We start from the raw sequence: 22,049 nt of genomic DNA, 5'->3' as shown, positions 1-22,049 counted from the left end.
TATGCCCCTGAAGTCCTGGTTCACATCATCCATGATTCACAGATTCACAGATTCACAGATTCACAGATTCACAGATTCACAGATTTCTCTAGGTTGGAAGAGACCTCAAGATCATCGAGTCCAACCTCCGACCTAACACTAAGTACTCCACTAAACCATATCCCTAAGCTCTACATCTAAACGTCTTTTAAAGACCTCCAGGGATGGTGACTCCACCACCTCCCTGGGCAGCCCGTTCCAATGCTTAATAACCCTTTCGGTAAAGAAGTACTTCCTAACATCCAACCTAAAACTCCCCTGTCGCAACTTTAGCCCATTCCCCCTCGTCCTGTCACTAGGCACGTGGGAGAATAGACCAACCCCCACCTCTCTACAGCCTCCTTTCAGGTAACTGTAGAGAGCGATGAGGTCGCCCCTGAGCCTCCTCTTCTCCAGGCTGAACAAGCCCAGCTCCCTCAGCCGCTCCTCGTAAGACTTGTTCTCCAGACCCCTCACCAGCTTGGTCGCCCTTCTCTGGACTCGCTCGAGCACGTCCATGTCCTTCCTGTAGCGAGGGGCCCAAAACTGAACACAGTACTCGAGGTGCGGCCTCACCAGAGCCGAGTACAGGGGGACAATCACCTCCCTAGACCTGCTGGCCACACTGCTTCTTATACAGGCCAGGATGCCGTTGGCCTTCTTGGCCACCTGAGCACACTGCTGGCTCATATTCAGCCGACTATCAACCAATACTCCCAGGTCCTTCTCGGCCAGGCAGCTTTCCAGCCACTCATCTCCCAGCCTGTAGCTCTGCTTGGGGTTGTTGCAGCCCAGGTGCAGGACCCGGCACTTGGCCTTGTTGAACTTCATGCAGTTGACCTCAGCCCATCGCTCCAGCCTATCCAGATCAATATCCTCTCTGGTATGATTCCCATTGGTTGCACTATCAACTATTCTGATTTTTGCTTATTTTCTATTTCAAAGGACTTTATGACCTTGCTTTTGTCTCCAAAGAACAGGCACAGAGAGTTCATGCCACATAACAGGAGCCACCTGATGGAGCCATCTGAACAGAGAGCTGCAGTGTGCCAACCTCAGATGGTTAATGGAGAAGAATAGTGTCTACAGCAAGTACCTTTGCCTGCCCAGGACCTGACAGGTTTGAAACAAAAGGTCTCAAATTAAAAAGGCTGAATGTATTGTTCAAATAAGTCCAAACAAAGTGTTCCAAACTAAGGAACAGCTGCTTTTTTATTGACAAAAGCATTTGTTACATTTGCCTGAATTCACAAATTCCATGAACAGTGTTTTTCAACAAATGAAAGGTTTAAAGTTTTTGTCCTGCCTGCATTAATTTTATATATTTAGAGAAGAGCTTTACAGTTCTGAGGAAGTGAATCACCTGTCTCTTTTACATTGTGAAGTACAAAACAGATTTTAGCTCAATTTCAAGGAAACAGATTGATATTTAAGCAGACATATAAGGACTTTGTGGAATACTAGCAGTTTACAGGTCTGCCCAAAATGCTTTACTGAGACAACAATTTAATGAAAATAATAATTTAGAATTACCTTATGCTGCAATACAAAATTAGCCATGTACTTCTGATAACTAGGTTTGCTCAACAATTTTAACAAACTGGTTTTTTTTTCTAATTATTTAAGAGAAAGAAATTCAATATTTTTGAGTGAAGAAGAAAAATATTTTTACACTAAGAAGTAATAGAAAAGAATTGGAAAGGATAGACAGTATTTAAAAATATGAAAATTAACTAAAGCAGATTAGCATAAATCTGCCAAAGTGTGATAAATGCCCTCTGATTTATTTATTTTTAAAAAATTTCCTTTCTTTGATATTGATTCTATCTCTGCATTCTGTTTTCTGAATCTCTGATATTTCCTTACCTTTCAAAAACAACCAAGAAAGCAAATGATAGTGACAAGCTGTGAGTGACTGTGATGATATCTTATTACATGATCTTTGTGTTTGGTCATATTGGATGCAATGTATTGCTGGGGAAAGTCAAACAGCTGGCATGCTAAACAGAGGATGGTTTGCCACACAGGGTCAGAGCATGGAGCTTCGGGGTCTGTGTGGTCTGTTCCCACTCAGTGTGCTGAAGTCGGCCATGAGAAACCACCCCCCAGGCAAAGGGGCACTTTGGTGTCTGAGATACTGCTTGCAAGTGTAGCAGGGGAGGAGGTGATGGGGGGGTCACCTCAAAGTCTCCAAGAGATTAAAATATTTCCCCTTCTCCTCAGTGACGCATTCCACTCCATCTCAGCTGCATGGGAAACACAAAACATTTTATTACAATGGGAATTTATATGCAGATGAGTTTTCCATTGCATTCAGAAGCAGATTCAAATCCCTGGGGTGCTTGGGAGCCAGACCTTCAAATCAGGTTCTCAATGGCTTTTGGTAAGTGACATTCCTTAGCACTGGGCTGATGTTGCTAATGCTGTGATTCTTCTCCCTCTCTGGCCAGGAATGGGTTAATATTTGTGAGAGTTGTATAGTTTCTGCATCAGAAATGGCAGCCCAAGAAGAATCAACACTGTTCAGACATGAAGAACAGGCTGTGTGTATTCACTCTATATACAAAAAGTAGCATTGTCCCTGTTCTTAGTTCTACAGCAATCCAACAAAAAGCTTTGATAATGAATATTCATTTGAAAATAGTTTTAGTGATTGACTCCAAGTCAACTTCATGAGGGTTGGTTGCTTGCAACATGACAACAGCCCCTCTAGGTATTTCCAAATTTCTGAAGAGAAGCCTACAAAGAATATCAGTAATTCTAAAATCTGACAAGTCCTCTTCCCAAACAGAGGCCATGACTGCAAAATTATGGATATATCTCCCAAACCATGCATAAATATCCTGTGTCTAAATTACTTGAAAAAAAATCGCTCTTTAACCTTACTTTTTGCATGTCTACATGCATATAAATGTGTGACTTTCCAAATGCCCATGCTCGTGCGGTAATCCAGCTTTGGTCTGCATGCTTCATATAGAAAATCTTGAAAACAGAAAGATTCCCAGTGCCTTACAACTATTGGATTGATTCTGTGAACAAGATTTGGGATTTATAAAAATGGAAAGGTCACTGCATTACTCCGTTGCAGTGAAAAAGTAAAAACAATTTTAGGAATTACTTAGGAGAGGAAAAGTAAAACAGAAAACATCAACAGGCCACTTAAAATACTTTCATGCACTGCACCTTGAAAATTGTGTGTAATTCTAGTGGAACACTCTCAAAAGATTGTAGTGGGTTTGACAGTAGCACAGAGAAGGATGACTAGGATGATCACAGATTCAGAACAAACTGCTCAAAGAATGACTAACTAAACTTCTCTGACTGAAGAGAGGTGAAGAGGGGTGGTATGGAAGAGGTCAGGGAAATCACATGTATAAAGAAGCCGAAGAGAAAACGGAAGTGCACTGTGCCTAGATACCTTAGTGCCTCGACATCTATAATGCTATGGGTCTGCTATTTGCAGCTGTGTACCCTTTCACCCAAGCTGCCTGGAGCACCAGCGCCTCACCGGCATATTTCCCTTGCATTCCCACGCTTTTATTCTGGCACTGTGGGTCTCATGGCCCTGCAGCTGCAGACCCTGGTGCTGTGCTTGTGCAGGGTCTCTTGGGAAGCAGCTGCCACTGGTGTGAGAAACACCCCTACTCACTTCCCCTCTCCCTTCATTTCTCCTTTTGCTGATTTCAGTTTATATCAGGAAAAACTACACACACTGTACAACAAAGCAGGTTACAGTCATTTGAGTATTTGATTAACACTATTCAGAAATACATGTGCATGGAGACTTAAAATCTGATCAATAAAGAACACTGATGCCTCAGTAGCATGTTCCAAAAGTGCTAATAGCATGACAAGCAGGAACCCCAGTAAGCAGTTTGAGCTGAACCCCATGGAAATATACAGTACTGGGGAAAAACATGGTGAGACTAGGTGAAAAACAGTAAGGGACAATAGGTTAAAATCAATGGGAGACTGAAAAATATGAAACTTGGCCAAAGTTTTAAGGTGAGGAGGCAGATGGTGTAAGCAGGGCCAAGTGCTTTCTATCATGTCCATAGAGGTAGAGGAGCTAGTAAAGACCTCAAAGGATGCAGAAAAGTGGCTACAGCTGTGAGTGATCTGACTCACCAGGAAGTACAGCTTTGTGGTAATATATAGTGGGATAGGTGAGTTAGAGTCCTCTTAGTCTCTGGTAAATCTAGGCCTGAAAGAGGAGGGAGAATGCAGAGCTGCAACTGTGAGATGTCACCACGTCTGCTGTGTGTAACACATCTGGTCATGGTTAAACAGGTAATGTCCTTTGTTTTTGTCCTTAGTCAAAAGTGCATGCTAAAAGGACCATTGGCAATTTGTTAATTCCAGGTTCTTGTGTATCTGCAGGTCAAATTGGGATTTTTCTGTCACTTTAATGGCAGCTTTTTTTATTATTATTATTTCTTAGGTTTTTTTGTTTTGTTTTTTAGGAGGACTTTGGGAAATAGACTGTGCTTGTCACAAGTCTCGGGCCTGTCAAAAACAGCCAGATCAACAGCATGGGCAATACTGGGACAGACCCACCAGGGAATGTTCACTTGATGTATTTTCCCCTTCAGAGCGCACACAAGCTTAGCATGTAGCTAGCACTTCACTTGGTAAGGAAGCAGAAATAACTTTCCAACCTATTCTTCCCTTGATAAACTCACAAATTTTCAAAGGAATTTAGAGGTTAACAATTTCATTTAAAGCAGATGCTGCTGTTGAAAGGCTTTGGGCATCTATAATGAGAGGCTGCATTTCCTCCCTGTTCAGTGTTTAAGTAATATAGAGCCAGATCGCCTCCAACATGGAGCGCTGTGAAGTGCATCATTGTGTGTCACAGGTAGCTCAGTAATATGCATGCATTAACACTGCATTAGTGTGCTTTTTGTGTTCAGTGGTCTCTTTGGAAAGACAGAGTATAGGATTTTTGTGTGGACATGAGAGGCTTAAGAGTGTCAACTCAAATTACTTCTGCTGGCTTTCTCTTGTTCCCTCTGTGCTTGACTGGATCAGTACTGGAGAGAATGATCTGAAACTGTATAATACAATCAGATTTTATCAATATAGCAAGAGTCACCTAACCCAATGAGACTGTGGCACACAGTGTATGACACTCATGGGGGTGTCGTCTTTAAATGGTCCAAACCATGGCAGGAGCAGAGCTCAGCCACAGTAGCATCTGCAGTGCCAGCAGGTTGGCAGAATAAAGCTGGTGGGAGAGGTAGGCAGGGGAAAATGTTGGAGTTCTCACTGTACATGAAACTGTGCTGTGCCCAAAACAGTTGCAATAAAACAGCATCTCCCAAGGATTCTGAGCTTTAATCATTACAAGAAAACACTGGAAAATGAGATGGGAAATAGTCAAAGTAAATGAGTTAGAGATACTCAGATAGCATGGTGGTGGAGCGTGGGTAATGAGATGTCCCCTCTGAATATCAGAGGGCAGCCTGTCATGCTACCTACTTGACTGGGCATCATTATTTCCAGACCAGATAGACTGTGGCAGTCTGTGGCTGGTGTATGGGTTGTGTTAGATACTGGAGGCTCTAGGTGGTTTCCTTTTTCAGGCAACAAGCTCTGTTTTGAAAGTCCTACTGGTCTCTTGCAATACTTTTGAATATGTTAGTAGAAACACGAGCAAGGCCTTTGGCATCCCATTATTTTCCTAAATTTATTCTATTATGAAGGATTCTCGGATTCTCCTGTGTTTATGGATATACTTTAAAGCTTAAAGTTCAGGATATAATTTAAAGTCTCCCATATCCAAAGCCTGTTTTACCCAGGTAATGCTAGGTTTCATTGAAAACAGTGTCATTTTCACAAAGTGAGGCAACATCTCAGGAATGAAAACTTTGATTCATATTTTGTTCCCAGCCTGAAATTCAAGTGAAATGAAGCACAGCACATGCTTATCCAAAAGGCAACACTTAAAGTTCAGTCAGAACAAAAAGCTAGCAGGTCTCAGCATAGCTGCTCAGAGAGCATTTAAGAAAATGCATCTTCATTCCCATCATTTTAGTACCTTTTTCCTTTTTTTTTAAAAATGTAATATTTAGCATGCTGGGTACTTCCTAACTTTTCCCTATTTCAGGCAAGATACCTCAATAAAAAATGGTTTGTGTTATTTGTCTGGTTTTGGTCTTGCATTTATCTGCATTTTTTCTGTCAGGAAATCTAATTCTTATAAGCTTTCCTGTAGATGTCAGGAATTTGTGATAAATAGCGACATTTATTCTCTGAGAATTTGGAGGTTTCCACCAAAACATCACCTCCAAAACAAAACCTATTTTCACTTCAGCTGAAGGAGTTATGCTGTAACAGCTACCAATGCTTAATAAAGCATATTCTGCTGTTGGAAGCATGGTAGTAGCAAAGAAGGCCATGACTATTTGCTTGTTGCCTAGGTGGCCTGAAGTCATTGTATATGGTAAAACAGCTTGCATTTTCCACTCCTCTCAGGTCCTACAACAGCTCCTCTGTCCTCTCACCGAACTGTAAACCATAATCCCGAACAACCCTACCAGTGGATCTCTGACAGCACATCCCATGCATTATTTTGGAACACTTATCCCTTATGTTCAGTTCCTTTTATTTGGCACTTGTTGCTGCCTTGCAACATCATTGTACAAAAGACAAATTCTCTGATGCCTACTTTGAGTAGAAATCAGGTGGAGAAAGCAACACCATCAAACTGGGTGTGTAGGCCTCATTTTGTTGGTAGTCACTGCTTATATTTCTCTATTCCTATTGCTCCACAGAGAGAGCTGCTTATATTTAACAATAAAGATCAGCTAACAAAGTGCTTCACTAGGCCAACAGTAAAACTAAGTCTGATGTCAGATTGCCTCTGTCCTGTCCACTAAATGCTTGTAGCACTTCAAATCATAGAATGGTTTGGGTTGCAAGGGACCTTTAAAGATCATCGATCTCCAACCTCTCTGCCATAGGCAGGGATGCCACCCCCTAGATAGGTTGGCCAATGCCCCATTCAGCCTGGCACTGAACACCTCTAGGGATGGGGAACCCACAGCTTCTCTTGGCAACCTGTTCTAGTGTCTCACTACCCTTACAGTGAAGAATTTCCTCCTGATGTCTAACCTAAATCTATCCTCTTTTAGTTTAAGACCATTCCCTACTGTTCTATCATTATCTACCCAAGTAAAGAGTCCTTCTCCATTTTTTTTTTTTAAGAAGACCCCTTTAAGTATTGAAAGGTCACAATGAGGTCTCCCTGGAGCCTTCTCTTTTCCAGGCTGAACATCCCCAGCTCTCTCAGCATTTCCTCATAGGAGAGGTGCTCCAGCACTCTGATCATCTTTGTAGCTCTCCTCTGGACTTGTTCTAACAGGTCCACATTTTTCCTGGGCTGGGGCCCCAAACCTGGATGTAGTACTCCAGGTGGGACCTCACAAGGGCAGAGTAGAGGGGGATAATCACCTCCCTTGACCTGCTGGTCACACCTGTGTTGATGCAGCCCAGGATGCAGCTGGCCTTCTGTGCTGCAAGTGTGCACTGCTGGCTCATCCACCAGAACCCCCAACTCTTTCTCTGCATGGCTGCTCTCAATTAGTTCTTCTCCCAGTCTACTCCTGTCTGGGATTGCTGTGACCAGGGTGCAGCACCTTGCAGCACTTGGATTTGTTGAACCTCATGAGTTTCACATGGGTCAACTTCTCCAGTCTGTCCAGGTCCCTTTGAATGGCATTCCTTCTTTCTATGGTATCATCTGCACCACTCAGCTTGGTGCCATCAAAGTCCTTGTCATGTACATTGACTTGAAATCCCTCACCAGACAGTAGCAGAATCATATTGCTAGCCTAGACCAGACTAAAAATTGAATTAATTGCAACTTTCCTGGAAGCATGAAACATTCAAGTCTGAATTTCTCTGGGTGTTTGCATGGTAGGAAGTGTCTGTGCATGGATGGAGCAGTCTGCCCTTGTTGCAGCTGCCCCAACTTACATTCCCTAGCTTCCTAAATAATAATATGATAATTTTCATGTATCAGATCTTCCAATGCTTGTCCTATATAAGAAAAAAAAGTTTGGATGTTCAAAAGTATTTAATTACTGTGTAGTTTGTTCATCAAACTGGAACAAAATTCAGAAAATGTAGCCATATATCACTTCACTGAAGTTGATATAAGTGAATACTTCAAAAACCATTTAACTTCTGGCTTTATAATGATAATTTGTTCTTCGCTGTTCTTCAAAACTAGTATATGAGACTCATTCCAAGTATTTCAAAGGGGATGTTTGGTGCTCTATGAAATTCCTACAGACAAAGACAGATGAATAGGTAGATTTGGTGGGAAGGGTTGGAAATTTTAAGATTTTTTTTCTAAGTACATAAACACATTGTTTGCTTTCTGAAGTAGCTTATTTCTATTCCCTTGGTGCTTTCAAGCCATTTAACAAATATTGTTGAAACAAGATTTCTGGATAGTTAGGTAAGTATTGTTAGCTTTTATTAATAGTATTGTTACCTTTTCTATTACAATAAAGATCACTGAAGTCTGTTTTTAAGACTTGCCTAAAGCTTTAACTTTTACACATAGTTATAATTCTCTGACAAGTAATTCATAGGAAAGCTAAGAAACATTGCTTTCCACCATGGCATTTTTTACTTCAGAGGTTCCCAAGACAAGATACAATTGAGCGAAACATCTTGGATAATGTAGCAAATAAGTCTATACACTATAATTACTGGATATTATGGTTCACCAACTATCCAAATTAAATACAAATACTTTGCTGCATCCTACTAGAGAGGGAATTGACTTGACAGAAGTGTATTAAAACAATGTATCTCTGAATATGACAAGGAGTTGCAAAAATAAGTTCAATATCTTATGACAGCTAAATAATTTTAAGAGCTTCTGAAATAACAATACTTCAAAGCTTCAGTACAAAGATTTCCAACCACCTTGTAATTTTGAGTTTCCATCAGTGTTTGGCAGTATAATGGCAATTAAGACATTACCAGGGGCTCAGCTTAAGGGCATGGATCAGAAAAAGAAGCAATTTTCTGTGGAATCCTATTGTTCCTCAACTAACACAAAAACAATGTTAATGCACCCTTGACCAGGAAACTAGAAACTTATATTAATGATAAGTTACAATACATTAGACGGTAGGTTTATAACCCTACATGAAACTAATATTTGAACACCCTGTAGTATTAGAATTATATAATAACTTTTTCACTAATGTCTTAGAATTTCAACTCAATGGCTGAATTGCCACATATAAGTGCTTTAAAGAGCATTCTCCTTGCGGTTTGAGAGTAGATGAAAGTGTCAACTCACCTAGAGAGCTAGAAGGAGAATTGACTTATCAGCTTATCAAAATCATTGGAAGAGATCCTTTCTTTTGTTGAACACACTGGTTTGGGCAGTCAAAGAAAAGTCCACAGTGTGTGGATGCAAATAGATTGGGTATATTACTGTAAATTTTGGCGTCAATGAACTTAAGCATATGCTAAAAGGCTATTCAGATTAGGATGGGTAAATGAACTGGGATTGGATTTCAATTTTATTCTTAAACTTTTTTTTAATTATATTTGTCTCACTTTTAATCCTAGTCACAGAATGTCTGATTTAATTATATAATCATAAGTTTGAAATAACATGAAGTAAAGCACATTTCTGAGCTTGAAACACCAATCTGCAAGTATTGGAAAATCTATGGTACAAGTTGGATGAGTCACTGAACTGCACTTTTCCTCTTTATTTTTTTCAAGTAGTATACATCCCATATGGCTTCACCATTTAAATTCTACTAGGTTTCTAATATCACCTAGGTTCAATTGATAGTCAATGGAGAGAGAACAGACATGTCCTGAAGACAATTTCACCCACCTCCAGGATTTTACTTGGTCACTTCTACTGGCGTGACAACTTGTTCAGATAAACCACATGGACAGCTGATTTAGGCAAGACCTTTAGACTTTAGACAGTTCATATTAAGTTCTTTGACTTACATCCTGAGCTACTAGCTTGTTCAAGTCCTCTGCAAGTTGCAAAACCAGGTGAAAAGCACTACACAATTCACATAAATAATTTTGATAAACCAACCATTAGAGATGATCAGAGGGAATAGCTTTTTGTGTGAGTACTAAAATAAGAAATATAAATGTTTAGTTGGAGGCATGTGTTTAATCATTTAATGAGAAAAACGTGGAAAATCTCATGAGGAACATGATTTGCTAACTGTTTTTGCTTGGAAGTAATTGACGTTATTGCAAATATCACATCTAATATTTCCTCCTTGTGTCAGATGTATTATGTGAATTTGGTAGGGGTTCTATTTTTAGAGCTGATGTAGAACTACCAATCTATTTGTTCTGTTTTTACAAAAAGGTTAGGATGAGATAATATTTTCTTAAGAGTCCTAAAAATCTGTGTTTCAGCCTAAATGTTAAGTTGTGGGAGGAAATACAGGATGGTGGCCAGAGCCTGCAAAGACCAATTTTTGGTCCATAAAGTGCTAAGCAATATCATGTTGTACCTGACAAGTTAAAGAACCATATAAGAAAAATCAACAAACAGGTTGAAGAAATGCAATGTTTTTAATGAATCCAAATAGTGAATGAATATTCTTTGGGTCCCCCCGACTTCATTTAGAGAGATTATTAACATATGCATTTTGACAGACTACTGTATCCTCTTCCTTCCCCATCTCCTTGTCAGACTTTGAGATAACACACATTAGCATACTCTATCTCTGGAAAGCAAAGATAGCAGCTCTATATTGCAATAATTTCCTACACTTGTTGAATTGCTTATTTAAAATATTGCAACTGTTTCCTAAATTTCATGTTTTACCTGGGCCTTCGTTAGAGATAGTGACAAATTGAATCAGAATTACAATTTTATAGCAAGCTTCCTTCATAGATTATAACAAAGGCACAGGTTTAAATACTTCTGGGTCCAAGGGTTTGTTCTCTTCCTGCAGTAAGCAAGTCAAGACACTGACCTTGCATAATGATTTCTTGGAAACACTGTGTCTTAGATACCTATCACTGACAATTTGTCAGCAGCACAGGCATTTTAGTCACAAAGGCACTTCACAAAATCACACCTGTTGCCTTACATCAGACACAATAAGTTCTTTCTGTGTTGCAGTAGCAGTCCTCATAAGATAGGGTTATTTATGACCTGTTTGGGCTTCATGTATGCTGGAGAGCAGGCATCCTGTGCTGCATGAGATGCTGTTAATGGTGCTGGATGAGATGCTGCTGAGATTGGTTAGGAAAGTTGGATGCTACTACATGTCCATCAGTGGAAGCATGAGACATTGGAGCTATATGGGGAAACTCCAGTGAGGCAATTCACAGTCCAAAAGGAGTGTTGAGGAAACAAGCAAGACTGAGACTGGTGTAAGGGATGGTGACACAGGCGCATTGCTTTGCATTGCTTAGGCATAACTCTAGTGAAAGTGAAGAAGGTAAAATGATTTTTGACGGCTGAGAATCCAGTTCAGGTTATCCTTTTACTATAATGCTTCCTTTGAGGGAGAGACCCAATGTTTCTCAGGGGTGTTAGGGCAATCTGACAAATGCAAAAAAGATTTCATATTCTGAAGATGAACATTTCCAGCCCTGCGTACAGAAAATGTCTCTTTACACCATGCCAGCATGAGAGAAGCAGTATTGTTTTTTCATGATTTTGGTGAGGTACAGCAAAAATATTCTCCCTATGCACCTGCTGATACTGTGAGAGATGAAGAACCATAGGAAAGTGTTCTTCAAATTGATGCCTTATACAGAAATATTTAAGGTCTTTAAAAGCTAGGCGTGGGAATTTTCCTGCCTCTGTAGATAGCTTGATTACATTATTAGCATTTCTAATCATTCGTGTTATAGGTGAGAATTCATTTTAATTAGCATAAGAAAAAAAAAAGCCTACATTTATGACACAGGAAGACCCTCTTCTGACATAGCAAAGATGCTTACCAAGTAGGATTGAAAAAATTGAAAAACTACAAAAAGGTTTCTGCTGTACTACATACAACATGAACTAAATATTACCTTGAGCCCAATCCCACTGAGCCAAGTTCATTCTGGTGCAATGCTGATGACTTCAGATGACTTATGTTTAGTGTGAATTTAGTCTGATAACTTTGACAAAACACAATGGTATCTAGAGGACTCTCAAAGGCATGATTCTCTATTTCCAGAACTCAGGCCTAAAAATCTACTTATATTTAGTTTGTGAATTTCTGGTAGAACAACATGTTCAGGATTATATTGAAATAGAAACATGGACTGTGTCTTACAGGTCTATGGTGTAGTATAGGATATTTATGATATCAAAAATCAGCAGAGCTCAGGTGATTTACATATGTCTCAGAAATTTATAAGGAAAAAATATTGAGTTCTTAAAGTAATCTTTTGGTCCTGTTCTCATTTCCATGGCTCCCTGTTGTAGCTCTTTGATCTTCTGTTTCCATACTCCAATCCCACAATTTGCTTCATATAGCTAACAATGTAACTGCTTTTCAAATACCACAATCTACAGACTTTCCCTAAATAAGCTTCTACTAAGATCAGTGGAATAAGATGTGTACAATGTCTACAAAATTCATCATGCATTATTCCAGTCTCTTTGGAACAATTTTCCATCATTAAGTGTTGCGGTAAAACTAAGTGATAAGAAAATGTTGAGAAAAGCTGTTGGGCCAATTTGATAACTCAATATAATAAAAGCCTTTTGAAATCTGATGGTTCTGAGAAGTCTCACATGAATGGTCATTTCCTTTGCACACAGGAATGCATCTTCAAGTATCTAAATTATTAACAATTCTGCAGACTGTAGGTCATATATATTTATAAACGACAGTAAGACATGTTTCAGGACATTGGATTCAAATTTCCTAAGGGAGGATTTGACACATTCCTGGACAGGAGAAGAATGGAATGGAAAATGCAGTTGATGGCAAGAGGGTCTTCCCACTATCCAAACTGTGAGTGAATCCTTTTATTTTGTATTGTGCTTTTCTTCTATTTCAAAGAAATCTGCACAGCTGATATTTGGATCTCTCCAGAAATGTGTTCCTGACAGCTGTAAGCAGATAACAATAGAACTTATGTTATTGTCATTTGTTCTGACAGTACATGGATGTATCATCATAAAACAGGATGACAGTTCGTTTACAGAAAAGTAAGTTTGGGTTTGCATTTGATGGGTTGTATCAAGGAGGCTGAAAGCCATTTTAATTCATCTAACATTCTTGAAGATGATGTCCACTTAACACAAGACAAACAGGTTCCTCAGTATTTCATTCCTGAAGACAGCTAAGCATTAGACAGTTTTTCCATGGATGTTTTCAATTTATACTGTTATTAACACCAGTACTATGCTGATTGAAATGAAATCAGTCTGTTAATGTTAGGTACACTGATTTGTGATAGCACAATAAGCAGTAATGTACAGAGAAGGAGGTATTGTCCTCATCCTCAAGGGGACATTATAGATTTATGCCAATTTACACCAGATTAGAATATCTCCCATGACATATGGGTGTAACGGAAATATAAAAAACATTGGCTCTGGCCATAGAAGAGATCATGTCTGCAAAAGTAATTTCCCTTTACCTCCAGCTGAAAGATGACACGTTTCTGAAAGACTTCTGGTAAAGGAGAAAACCTGAGAATGCAACTTCTGTACCAGTTTCAGATCAGACCAGATTGGTGCTTTTTCCTTTAACAACCAAGCTAATACCATTGTTCCTCTCTTTTCCACATCAGTTATGTTTTCCAGAATAGAAACAGACCCACAAGTAGCTCCAGATAAGTGGTCCAGATTTGATTTACTTGTTGTTATTGGTTGTACTGCATCTGTTAGCATACAGCTGTCAGCTTTCACGAAGTGGCTCTCAACTGATACAGCTAACTGACAGATAATCACTTCTATAGTTGTCCAGCTGAGAAAGGCTTTAAAGCAGATGAGTTTGGTTCTCAGTTACAGTAAAAATGTCTTCACCCTGTCCTGGCAACAAAAAAGTATCTTTTCATCTTCACACTACACCACCATGGTCTTCAGTATGAGTAAATAACACAAATGAGGTGTTTATGTAGGGCAAACTTTGAGAAATCTTGTTATCTTACAGCAAAAATGTGCTGTAAGTATACTGTTTTATCAGTATTGAACAAGAAACAGATTATAGCTCAAAAAATGTTGAAGGTGTTGGTGTCACAAAATAAAATGTTCATCGCTTTTGTGACTTTTTATAAGTTGCAAAGTCTTAGCATGCTAATTCAAGCATCATTGTTTTCCCCTCATTTGAGAACTTTACAGCAGATGCCAGTAGTCAATCTGTTCATCAGTAGGAGACATCCAAGGTCTTGACAACACCATTCTCAAAATGATAAAGATTATAAAACAATTGCATTTGCTGCTTTTATTTTTTAGTATTGAGGTTAATTTTCTCTCTGAAGAAAATACATTTTCAAAGTCTGGATTAGAAATATTTACTCAAATAAAAATATAACCTCCAGTTTTTTATGTTTATTTTATTTTTTTTTTATGTGGGGAACATAGGTTGATTTACCAATAATGTTAAAGCAACACCAAAGCAGATAAATGAAAAGACATAAACTATGTCTAATATTTCTCATGGGAACTATCAAACCCAGAAAGTTGTGTTAATCTACATTTTGATACATATTCCAACTGAAATAAATAGAAACCATCATCTTTACTCAGTTAAATGACTTTTTTTTTTTTAAGTAAGCAAAACTCTACATTTATGTTATGTGGAACTGTGACAAACAACAAAATCTAGGTAGAAACTTTCAGTATTTGAAACTGTGTTCAGATAACTTTGCATAGATGGAATTCTTTCTGTTAGAAAAGGGCAGCTTTCCATTTGTTTCAGTGGGTAGTTCACGTGGCTCAGATGCTCCTGGGTAAACTAGTATAATGTCATGGAATTATTGTAGGGGACATGAAAAGGGAGGTCACAATGAAATCACCCTGTTCTGAGATTTGAATCAATCCCAGAAGGGAAATGTTCTCCAATGTCTTGCATATTTTGTAGTCAATGGTCTTGCGCAATGTAAGCATAAAATGGTTGCTCTTTCCATGTTTCAGTCCTGCTACAAGGATGTAAAAAGCTGCTTTCCTCCAAGGCATAGTGAAAGCATTTAAATAAAAGACTCAGGAAGAAAATACTTGTTCATCTGGTTATGAATTTCCACACTGGAAAAAAAAAAAAGGCGACTTGAAATGAAATAAGAAAATACAGTGGATGGGTGTTATTTAAGCATAGTGTTTTAGTGCATCTCATGCATAGTTAACTTCCATTCTTCTTTAATGTTTCATCCAAAAGATGCAATGGGTAGTGCTGGGATTATTCTGCAGCCACACATCACCTGCTGACAAATTTATAACACTAATTTCTGGAGTCTGTAAGTCTCCCAAACTCACCCTGATAAAATATAGCTTCCTCTTTCTCTGCAGGCTCAGTTGCAGTGTAGCCACAGTACATACTTACACATTAAAAGCTGAAGTCCATACAGACCTATGTTTCTGTAGGCCAACTGTTGAAAAGCTTGGGAGGAAGCAACAAGCCATTTAAGATCTTGGGGAAGGAGCTGAGTACCTGGTAGAGGGGACTGAAGGAATTTTAAGCCAGAACAAAACGGAGTTGTCTGGGGTTTGGGGTGATCCAGGGAGGGGCTGCCCAAGCAAAATTATAAGGAGCTTTTCAGGCTGCTCAGGTAACTCTGCATTTCATATTATACAAAGCTGAGCAGGAAGGGTCCTGTTCCCTACTCCGCAGTGTGGAGGAATGAGCTGGGCACTGCATCCCCTCGAAAGGCACCTCCAGTCAATGGACGAGGGCAGAGAAACACCTGGGAGTGACCACTCCACATCTCTCCCTTGGGGACACTGTGTTTAAATATTGTATTATAAAATGTCCTCTCCTAGTGTTATGCTCCTCTGTAGCATACCACTGTGGTGGTCACCAGCCCCAGCTTTGTGCAGCCAAGGGCACACCAGAAAAGCTCTGCCGAAAGAAAAACTAAAGTGTTTATAAATATACAAAGATAAGGAAATATGAGGCATTCATAGGAGACCTTGGGCCAGGTGTCCAGCAAGTTTAAACTGGGTTAGTCCTACTAACTTCATCAATTTTTACAAGCTCTGGATCTGGTTCATTGACTTATGACTGGCTGTCATGGCATATAAACATCCTGAAGTGACTGGAATGTGAAAAAGGAGTAAAAAACTGTCACTTCAATTTCTTTTGCTCATACCTTTAAGTACAAATGTTTCCTTCAGGTTTACATCTAAATCTTTTAAAATAGTAAACTATTCAACACACTTATTATTCTCTGCATTAAAAGTGATTTTAGTCTACTATGAATTTGCTGTTTTATAATTCACTATTTCATAATCTTTAATGAGAAGAGAATGGAAAGGAATTAACTCATGTCAGTCGTGTTGTTTTCTTCTAAGATTCATACCTAAACCAAGAGAGAAAACAGATTAGCTGTTTCAGTACCTTGCACATTCTTTTAATTTATTATCTTTCATTCTGCTTCTTTAAAAAGTTGTGTCCATGAACGTGAAGGACAAATGCATTAAGCTGAGTGAGGCACAATTCATAAAGAAGCCTAACATGGAGAATTAGATTTGCTGCTGAACCATGTCCGTGGTTTGTTGTCCTCATTCTTCTCCAGAGATCAGCATATTTTTACCATGAGGTCTTGATCTGTATAAGCTAGGACTTTGCTTTAGCATGTGCAGGGTCACCGTGCTGATAGCAGAAGACTTTCTGGGAGGGGAAGCAAAACTTTGTATAGAAGATTAGATCGAAATGCATGGGTTTGCTCAGAGCTATGAAGAGCTGGTTTTACATTGAGAGAGGTGGTTCTCCCTTCATTTTTACAACCTCATTTCCTTTCTTCATGTTTGTCTTCTAGGACTCTTAGGAGGCTGGCTTATTTGGTATAAAATACCTGGTAGAGCCTGATATGGATGGGACACAGGACACACAGCAAGAAGAGGTGAGTGCATCTGATCAACATAAAGGAGACCAAAAATCAGTGGTGTATTACGTTATCATGGCTTGCTGGGACATGTAATCTTTTGCATAAGCAGTGTAAAAAGCAGCCATGGGTCAGGAGTCAGGGGAGTTACTTAAAAATTCTGGGTCCTGGATTCAAACACTTGCTCTGCAGTGGGTTGCCGACATTGTTTCAGGCCCTAGGATACCAGCAGGAAATTTTCCTTGGATTCTTCTTGACAAATGAAAAGAGAAATAGTAGTTTCTTGCTTCCCGCACGGAGATGTTATGCTAATTATATCAAAGACACAGTGTGTCATTTCAATGAATGGGGATGGTAATGGGAGCTGTGTAATATTTGGTCCTTACATCTGAGGAAATATTAACTTTTCCAGGATGCATAACAAAAGTTATAATTAGCATCTTAATTAACCAGGTGAAATCTAATGATACTTTTGTAGTAATTAAGAGAATACCGTCTAAAGCATGATAAAAGCTACAACCTCTGTCCTTGTCTGGCTGCTCTGCTCTCAGCAGAGTTTCCTGCTGGCTGTATGACCTAATTTTTTTATTCGTTCAAATTTCCATGCAAATCTTCTAGGCCACTTTCTACCATATCTCAGTCTCTTGAGATCCCCAATTCTGTAACAGAGAGGAGAAATCCTGCTTTGCTGCAGTAATTCCCCTGACAGCAACCGAAGAACATATGCCTCAAATCCAGCCTTGATCTACCCTGCTGTGGGCAGTGGCTGAGAACTAAGCTACTGCTCCCCATTGCTGATGTTTGCAGTCCTTCTCTAGTATGGCCTGTCTTGTTTCCATTTTCCTTATTTACCTTCTCCCTCCTCTCCTAATGTTTGACTAAACCTTAAAATCAACAAATTGTTAAGCTGGGATGCTGTAAATGTGAGACTGACGGTGTTCTCCAATAATTATCACCTTTGGGAAATGCTGTGTCATTTTGTTTTGCAGGAGCAATGAAGGTTAGTGAAATCTGGCTGGAAAATGAACTTTCATAGAGGCAGTATGCTTGAAATTAATGTGGTGGTGATGTTTATGCAATGCTATCACATATGAGGATATTGCCAGATCTAAAAACTAAGCATGGAAAAGAAGCACTGTAACTGTCCAGACAGCAAATAGTGTTAGTCTGGCACAGCAGCTAATTTTTCTTACAACAGGAATGAAAGCTGCCACTGTGTGCTGGCTCACAGCATGTGACATTGTCATTTAAAATCTTTGTTTTCATCCATTTTTTTCTGAAACTTTCACTTTCAAAAATGAATTTCTTAATGGCGGATGTGTGCTAGAAGGGTTTGACAATGTTGTGGAGAAGCTTTCAAGTGTTTTTGAACTATGTCATCATTCACCGAGGGATCTTGCTCAAGAAAGCAGAAGAAATAGAGTAATAGTTTAAAGGAAGATGATAAAAGTTGAAGTCAAGCTGGAAGGCCATCAGCCTACCTGAGAGAAATGGGAAGAGACAGTGTCAGCTGAGAGGCAAGGGACAGACCTGTGGGGCTGAATTACCCTTTCCTTCTTCACCTGGTGCAGTTCAGAGCTTACTGCTTTTCTACCAGATCTCTCACAAGAGACATGTCTTTCCCTCAGTACACAGCCAGGCTGCCCGAAGGCTGCTAAGCCGGAACCTGAAGATGATATAGCCATTGGCCTTTTCTGGGTTTCTCCTAGAACTGGCTTGCATTACAGAACATTTTCCAACATAAAACCAAATGGATCCCTGAGGGATGTCACCTCCTGAGTCATTTCTCAACATCCTACAGAAGAAGGAGGGAGCCAGCAGCTCATATACAATTTATCAGGGAAAAAAAAAAAAAGATTAGAGATTAGAAATCAGACCAAGCAATTTAAAAGCTTTGAGGCACCCTTCTTCCCTTCCTGAGGAAGCAGCATGAATAGTTAAGAACCAAAGCCAATTTAGGGTTTTCTATACGTGTATATATCCTTTTATCTGGTGTGCTTCAAACTTTACAGACAACTTCAGCCTTGGCTTGACAGTGCTCCTGTGAAACATCAAATGTATTTGCTTAACTTGGAGAAAACTGGTAGCATGGTATTCATCTGCTTTGTATTTAAAGGCTAGTTTAAACCTTCTGGAGGTACTTTTCATCTCACCATTTATTCATATGTGAATAGTGAATTTAAATAATTCATTTTGAGCTGCTTCTGCAAAGGTATTACTTCAGTTCAAACTCTGTCCTGTTAATTACCTTCTCATTCTGCACATCACGAAGCTCTGGGTTGATGGTAATTCTCTTGATCCTCGTGAAAGTAATGAGTGCTCTACCAGAAAAGTTTTCAAATGTGGACACTTTGCTGGCCCAGGAGAGTCTGCATTTTGCAGATAATATTTTAACTTATGATAGTTCCTGGTTTGGAGCTAAAGTGCTGGGTGGAAATGCACTTATTAAAATGCTGAGTGTCTCCTCTGAAGTAATGATAACATCATCAAATTTCAGAACCATTGGGGCAGCTAAAGCTAGAGGATTGATTGATTCCTTTGCAAAGTGGCTCTAATTCAACTAATTAGATGTTGAATGGGTGTTAAAGTTCAGCTTGAGTGATTCATTGCTTTTTCAGCAACTGTACCTTTCTCATGTAAAGTTTCTGAAAGTTAAAAAATACCAGTCATAGGTATAAACATGAAATAGCTTTGTATTTGAATACCTATTTTTAAAATACTGCACCTGCTTTTTCACAAGGAATATAAAGCATGATTATGCCCGTTCCACAGAAAAATCCCATGAAATAGGCAAATTTACCAATTTCCATAAAGCATTTCCAATATACCAGGTAGGAGCTATAAGTTAAATCCTGGAAATTAAACCTTCAAATTGTGTGGTCCTGAGGATCTGCTGGTAAGCTCAATCGCAGCCACAAAAATCTTGGCGCATGTGCCCCAGTGTATGCCCTCAACTTTGTCTCCCTCACCAAATCCAAGACCTTCAGTATATAAGTCATGCAACATTAGAACACCCCACAAAGCTCTCTTTCCTGTAGGGAAGAGGCCCTAGCATAAGGCAGTAGTTTGGTAACCATTTCTAACCTTTTGCAGGGCAGCAGAGCCTTGGGCTGTAGTCCCACAAGGATTTATTTCAAGGAAATCTTTTCTCAAGCAGGTCACTTTCACAGTTGCTTGTCCTTGCACTGGATCACAGTTTTGCTAGCACAGATAACTGGAGGGCTATGGAAAAACAAACAAACAAAAAAACATGATCAGGGTACTGATCCAGCTGGAAATGAAGCAATTTTCTCTTGTGAGGATATTTTTCAATTGGGGCTGCTCAGGTAATTGTGTGGCTGCATGAACTGGTGTGCTGGTGCTGTGGAAGGGGTGGTGTGGGGGGTCCCCAGGCTCCTGCAGCTGGCATGGACATGCCTGCCATGGGCTGCTGCTGCTCCAGACACCTAATGAGGCAGAACTCCATCAGCCCTCCCATTTTAATGGTTTCTGAATTACACTGGGTACCATAAGTAAAATGAATTATGGAAATAGCCTGAGCGAAAAATAGAACAAAACTAAAACACTCAGCAAAGTTTAAACTCCAGAAATGTGATTTAATCAGAACTTCATACTGTATCTACAAGCAGCAGCTGCCAGTGGAGTGGAAACAAGTTGGAGGTGTCCTTATTCCTGACAATGGCTAGCTGTAGCAGATATGGTTTTCAATTAGCTCTGGAAGAATAGGTGAACTGCAAACATGTAACACTGTGATGCAAGAAACACAGCAATGCCTACAGAATGTGCGTGTACTTAAAATGTGTTTTTAAGCAAAGTGCAAAATAAACGAAATCCTGGAGGAGTTTAATTCTGCTGTCATTGGTATCATGTCATTTATGGGGAGGAAAAGCAATGAAGCCTGCAAAAAAAAAAAGACTGTGCTCCTAATAGCTGAGGGGAAAAAGCCACAAGCACAGCACTGGGAGCCCTGCAGTTAAGCTCACAACATCTACCAAGCAAAGGGATGCCTCTCTCCAGATGGATACCAAGGAAGGACAGACAGTGCCCTCACCCTACAGGTCTGTTGGGGAACCCAAAATGCCATACAGAGAGACCACAGAGGTCAGTGCTGGAACCTGCAGAAAGCAGTGTGGAGAGTGGTTTGTGGGAACGCCTGGGAAGAGAGCCGTGAGCAAGGATGGAGGGCATGGCTCAGCTCATGTGCAATCACTGGCAGAGCATGCACAGTAGGTGACAGAGGACAGCAGCAGCGTGCTTAGCTTAGAGGAATTCATCCCCAGAGAAGCAGTTGTAGTAGCTGGCCTGATTATTGGCTTGAAAAGAAAAGGAGCACTGACTATTTTAAGCTGGACAAAGGTGCATTAGCCAAGCAGCTGCTGGGAACAGTGAAAGTCACAGTAAGAAAAAAACAGAAGCACTCGAAAGTAAAAGAGTGAAGCTGAAAGCAGCAGTGGGGAGGTTGTTGCCTGTCAACGGGTGTTTGAAGAGTAAGTGTACAAGTTAAGAATACAGAAAAGTTTGTAATGAGATCAAGCTATAACTGTGTCAATCCCTACTCTACTACTGTCCATCTGACTAGAAAAGCAGGTCAGAGACTCCATCCCTCTGGAATATTTCACAGGCATGTGCCTCACTGTCCGCTTATCTAACCCACGCTTCCTGAGCTTGCCTATGAAGATGTTATGGGAGACAGTGTCAGCAGTCTTACTGAAGTCAAGTAGACAACATCCACTGCTCTCCCCTCCTCTAACCAGCCAGTCATTTACATCATAGAAAGCTATTAGATTGGTTAAGCATGATTGCCCTTGGTGAATCCATGTTAACTACTCCTGATGACCTTCTTTTCCTCCATGTGCTTAGAAGTGACCTCCAGGATGAGCTGTTCCATCACCTTTCCAGGGACGGAGGTGAGGCTGACTGTCCTGTAGTTTCCTGGGTCCTCCTTCTTGCCCTTTTTGAAGACTGGAGTGTCGCTGGCTTTCTTTCATCTTCTTTCTTCTGGCCTGTCCCTTTCT

General features: G+C 39.9%; 1 long non-coding RNA gene across 1 annotated transcript; it reads left to right on the top strand.

Annotated features, from left to right (window-relative positions):
- Window positions 1-3,163: 3,163 nt before the first annotated feature.
- Window positions 3,164-21,794, top strand: LOC106049936 (uncharacterized). The gene is made up of 5 exons (XR_001214595.3): window positions 3,164-4,308; window positions 4,482-4,649; window positions 12,893-13,001; window positions 16,969-17,052; window positions 18,024-21,794. It is a non-coding gene; the product is annotated as an uncharacterized lncRNA (long non-coding RNA).
- Window positions 21,795-22,049: the final 255 nt, after the last annotated feature.

This window comes from Anser cygnoides, chromosome 3 (assembly GCF_040182565.1).
Source record: "Anser cygnoides isolate HZ-2024a breed goose chromosome 3, Taihu_goose_T2T_genome, whole genome shotgun sequence".
In the NCBI taxonomy this organism is placed as follows: domain Eukaryota; kingdom Metazoa; phylum Chordata; class Aves; order Anseriformes; family Anatidae; genus Anser; species Anser cygnoides.
This window is presented reverse-complemented; position numbering and strand designations above follow the sequence as displayed.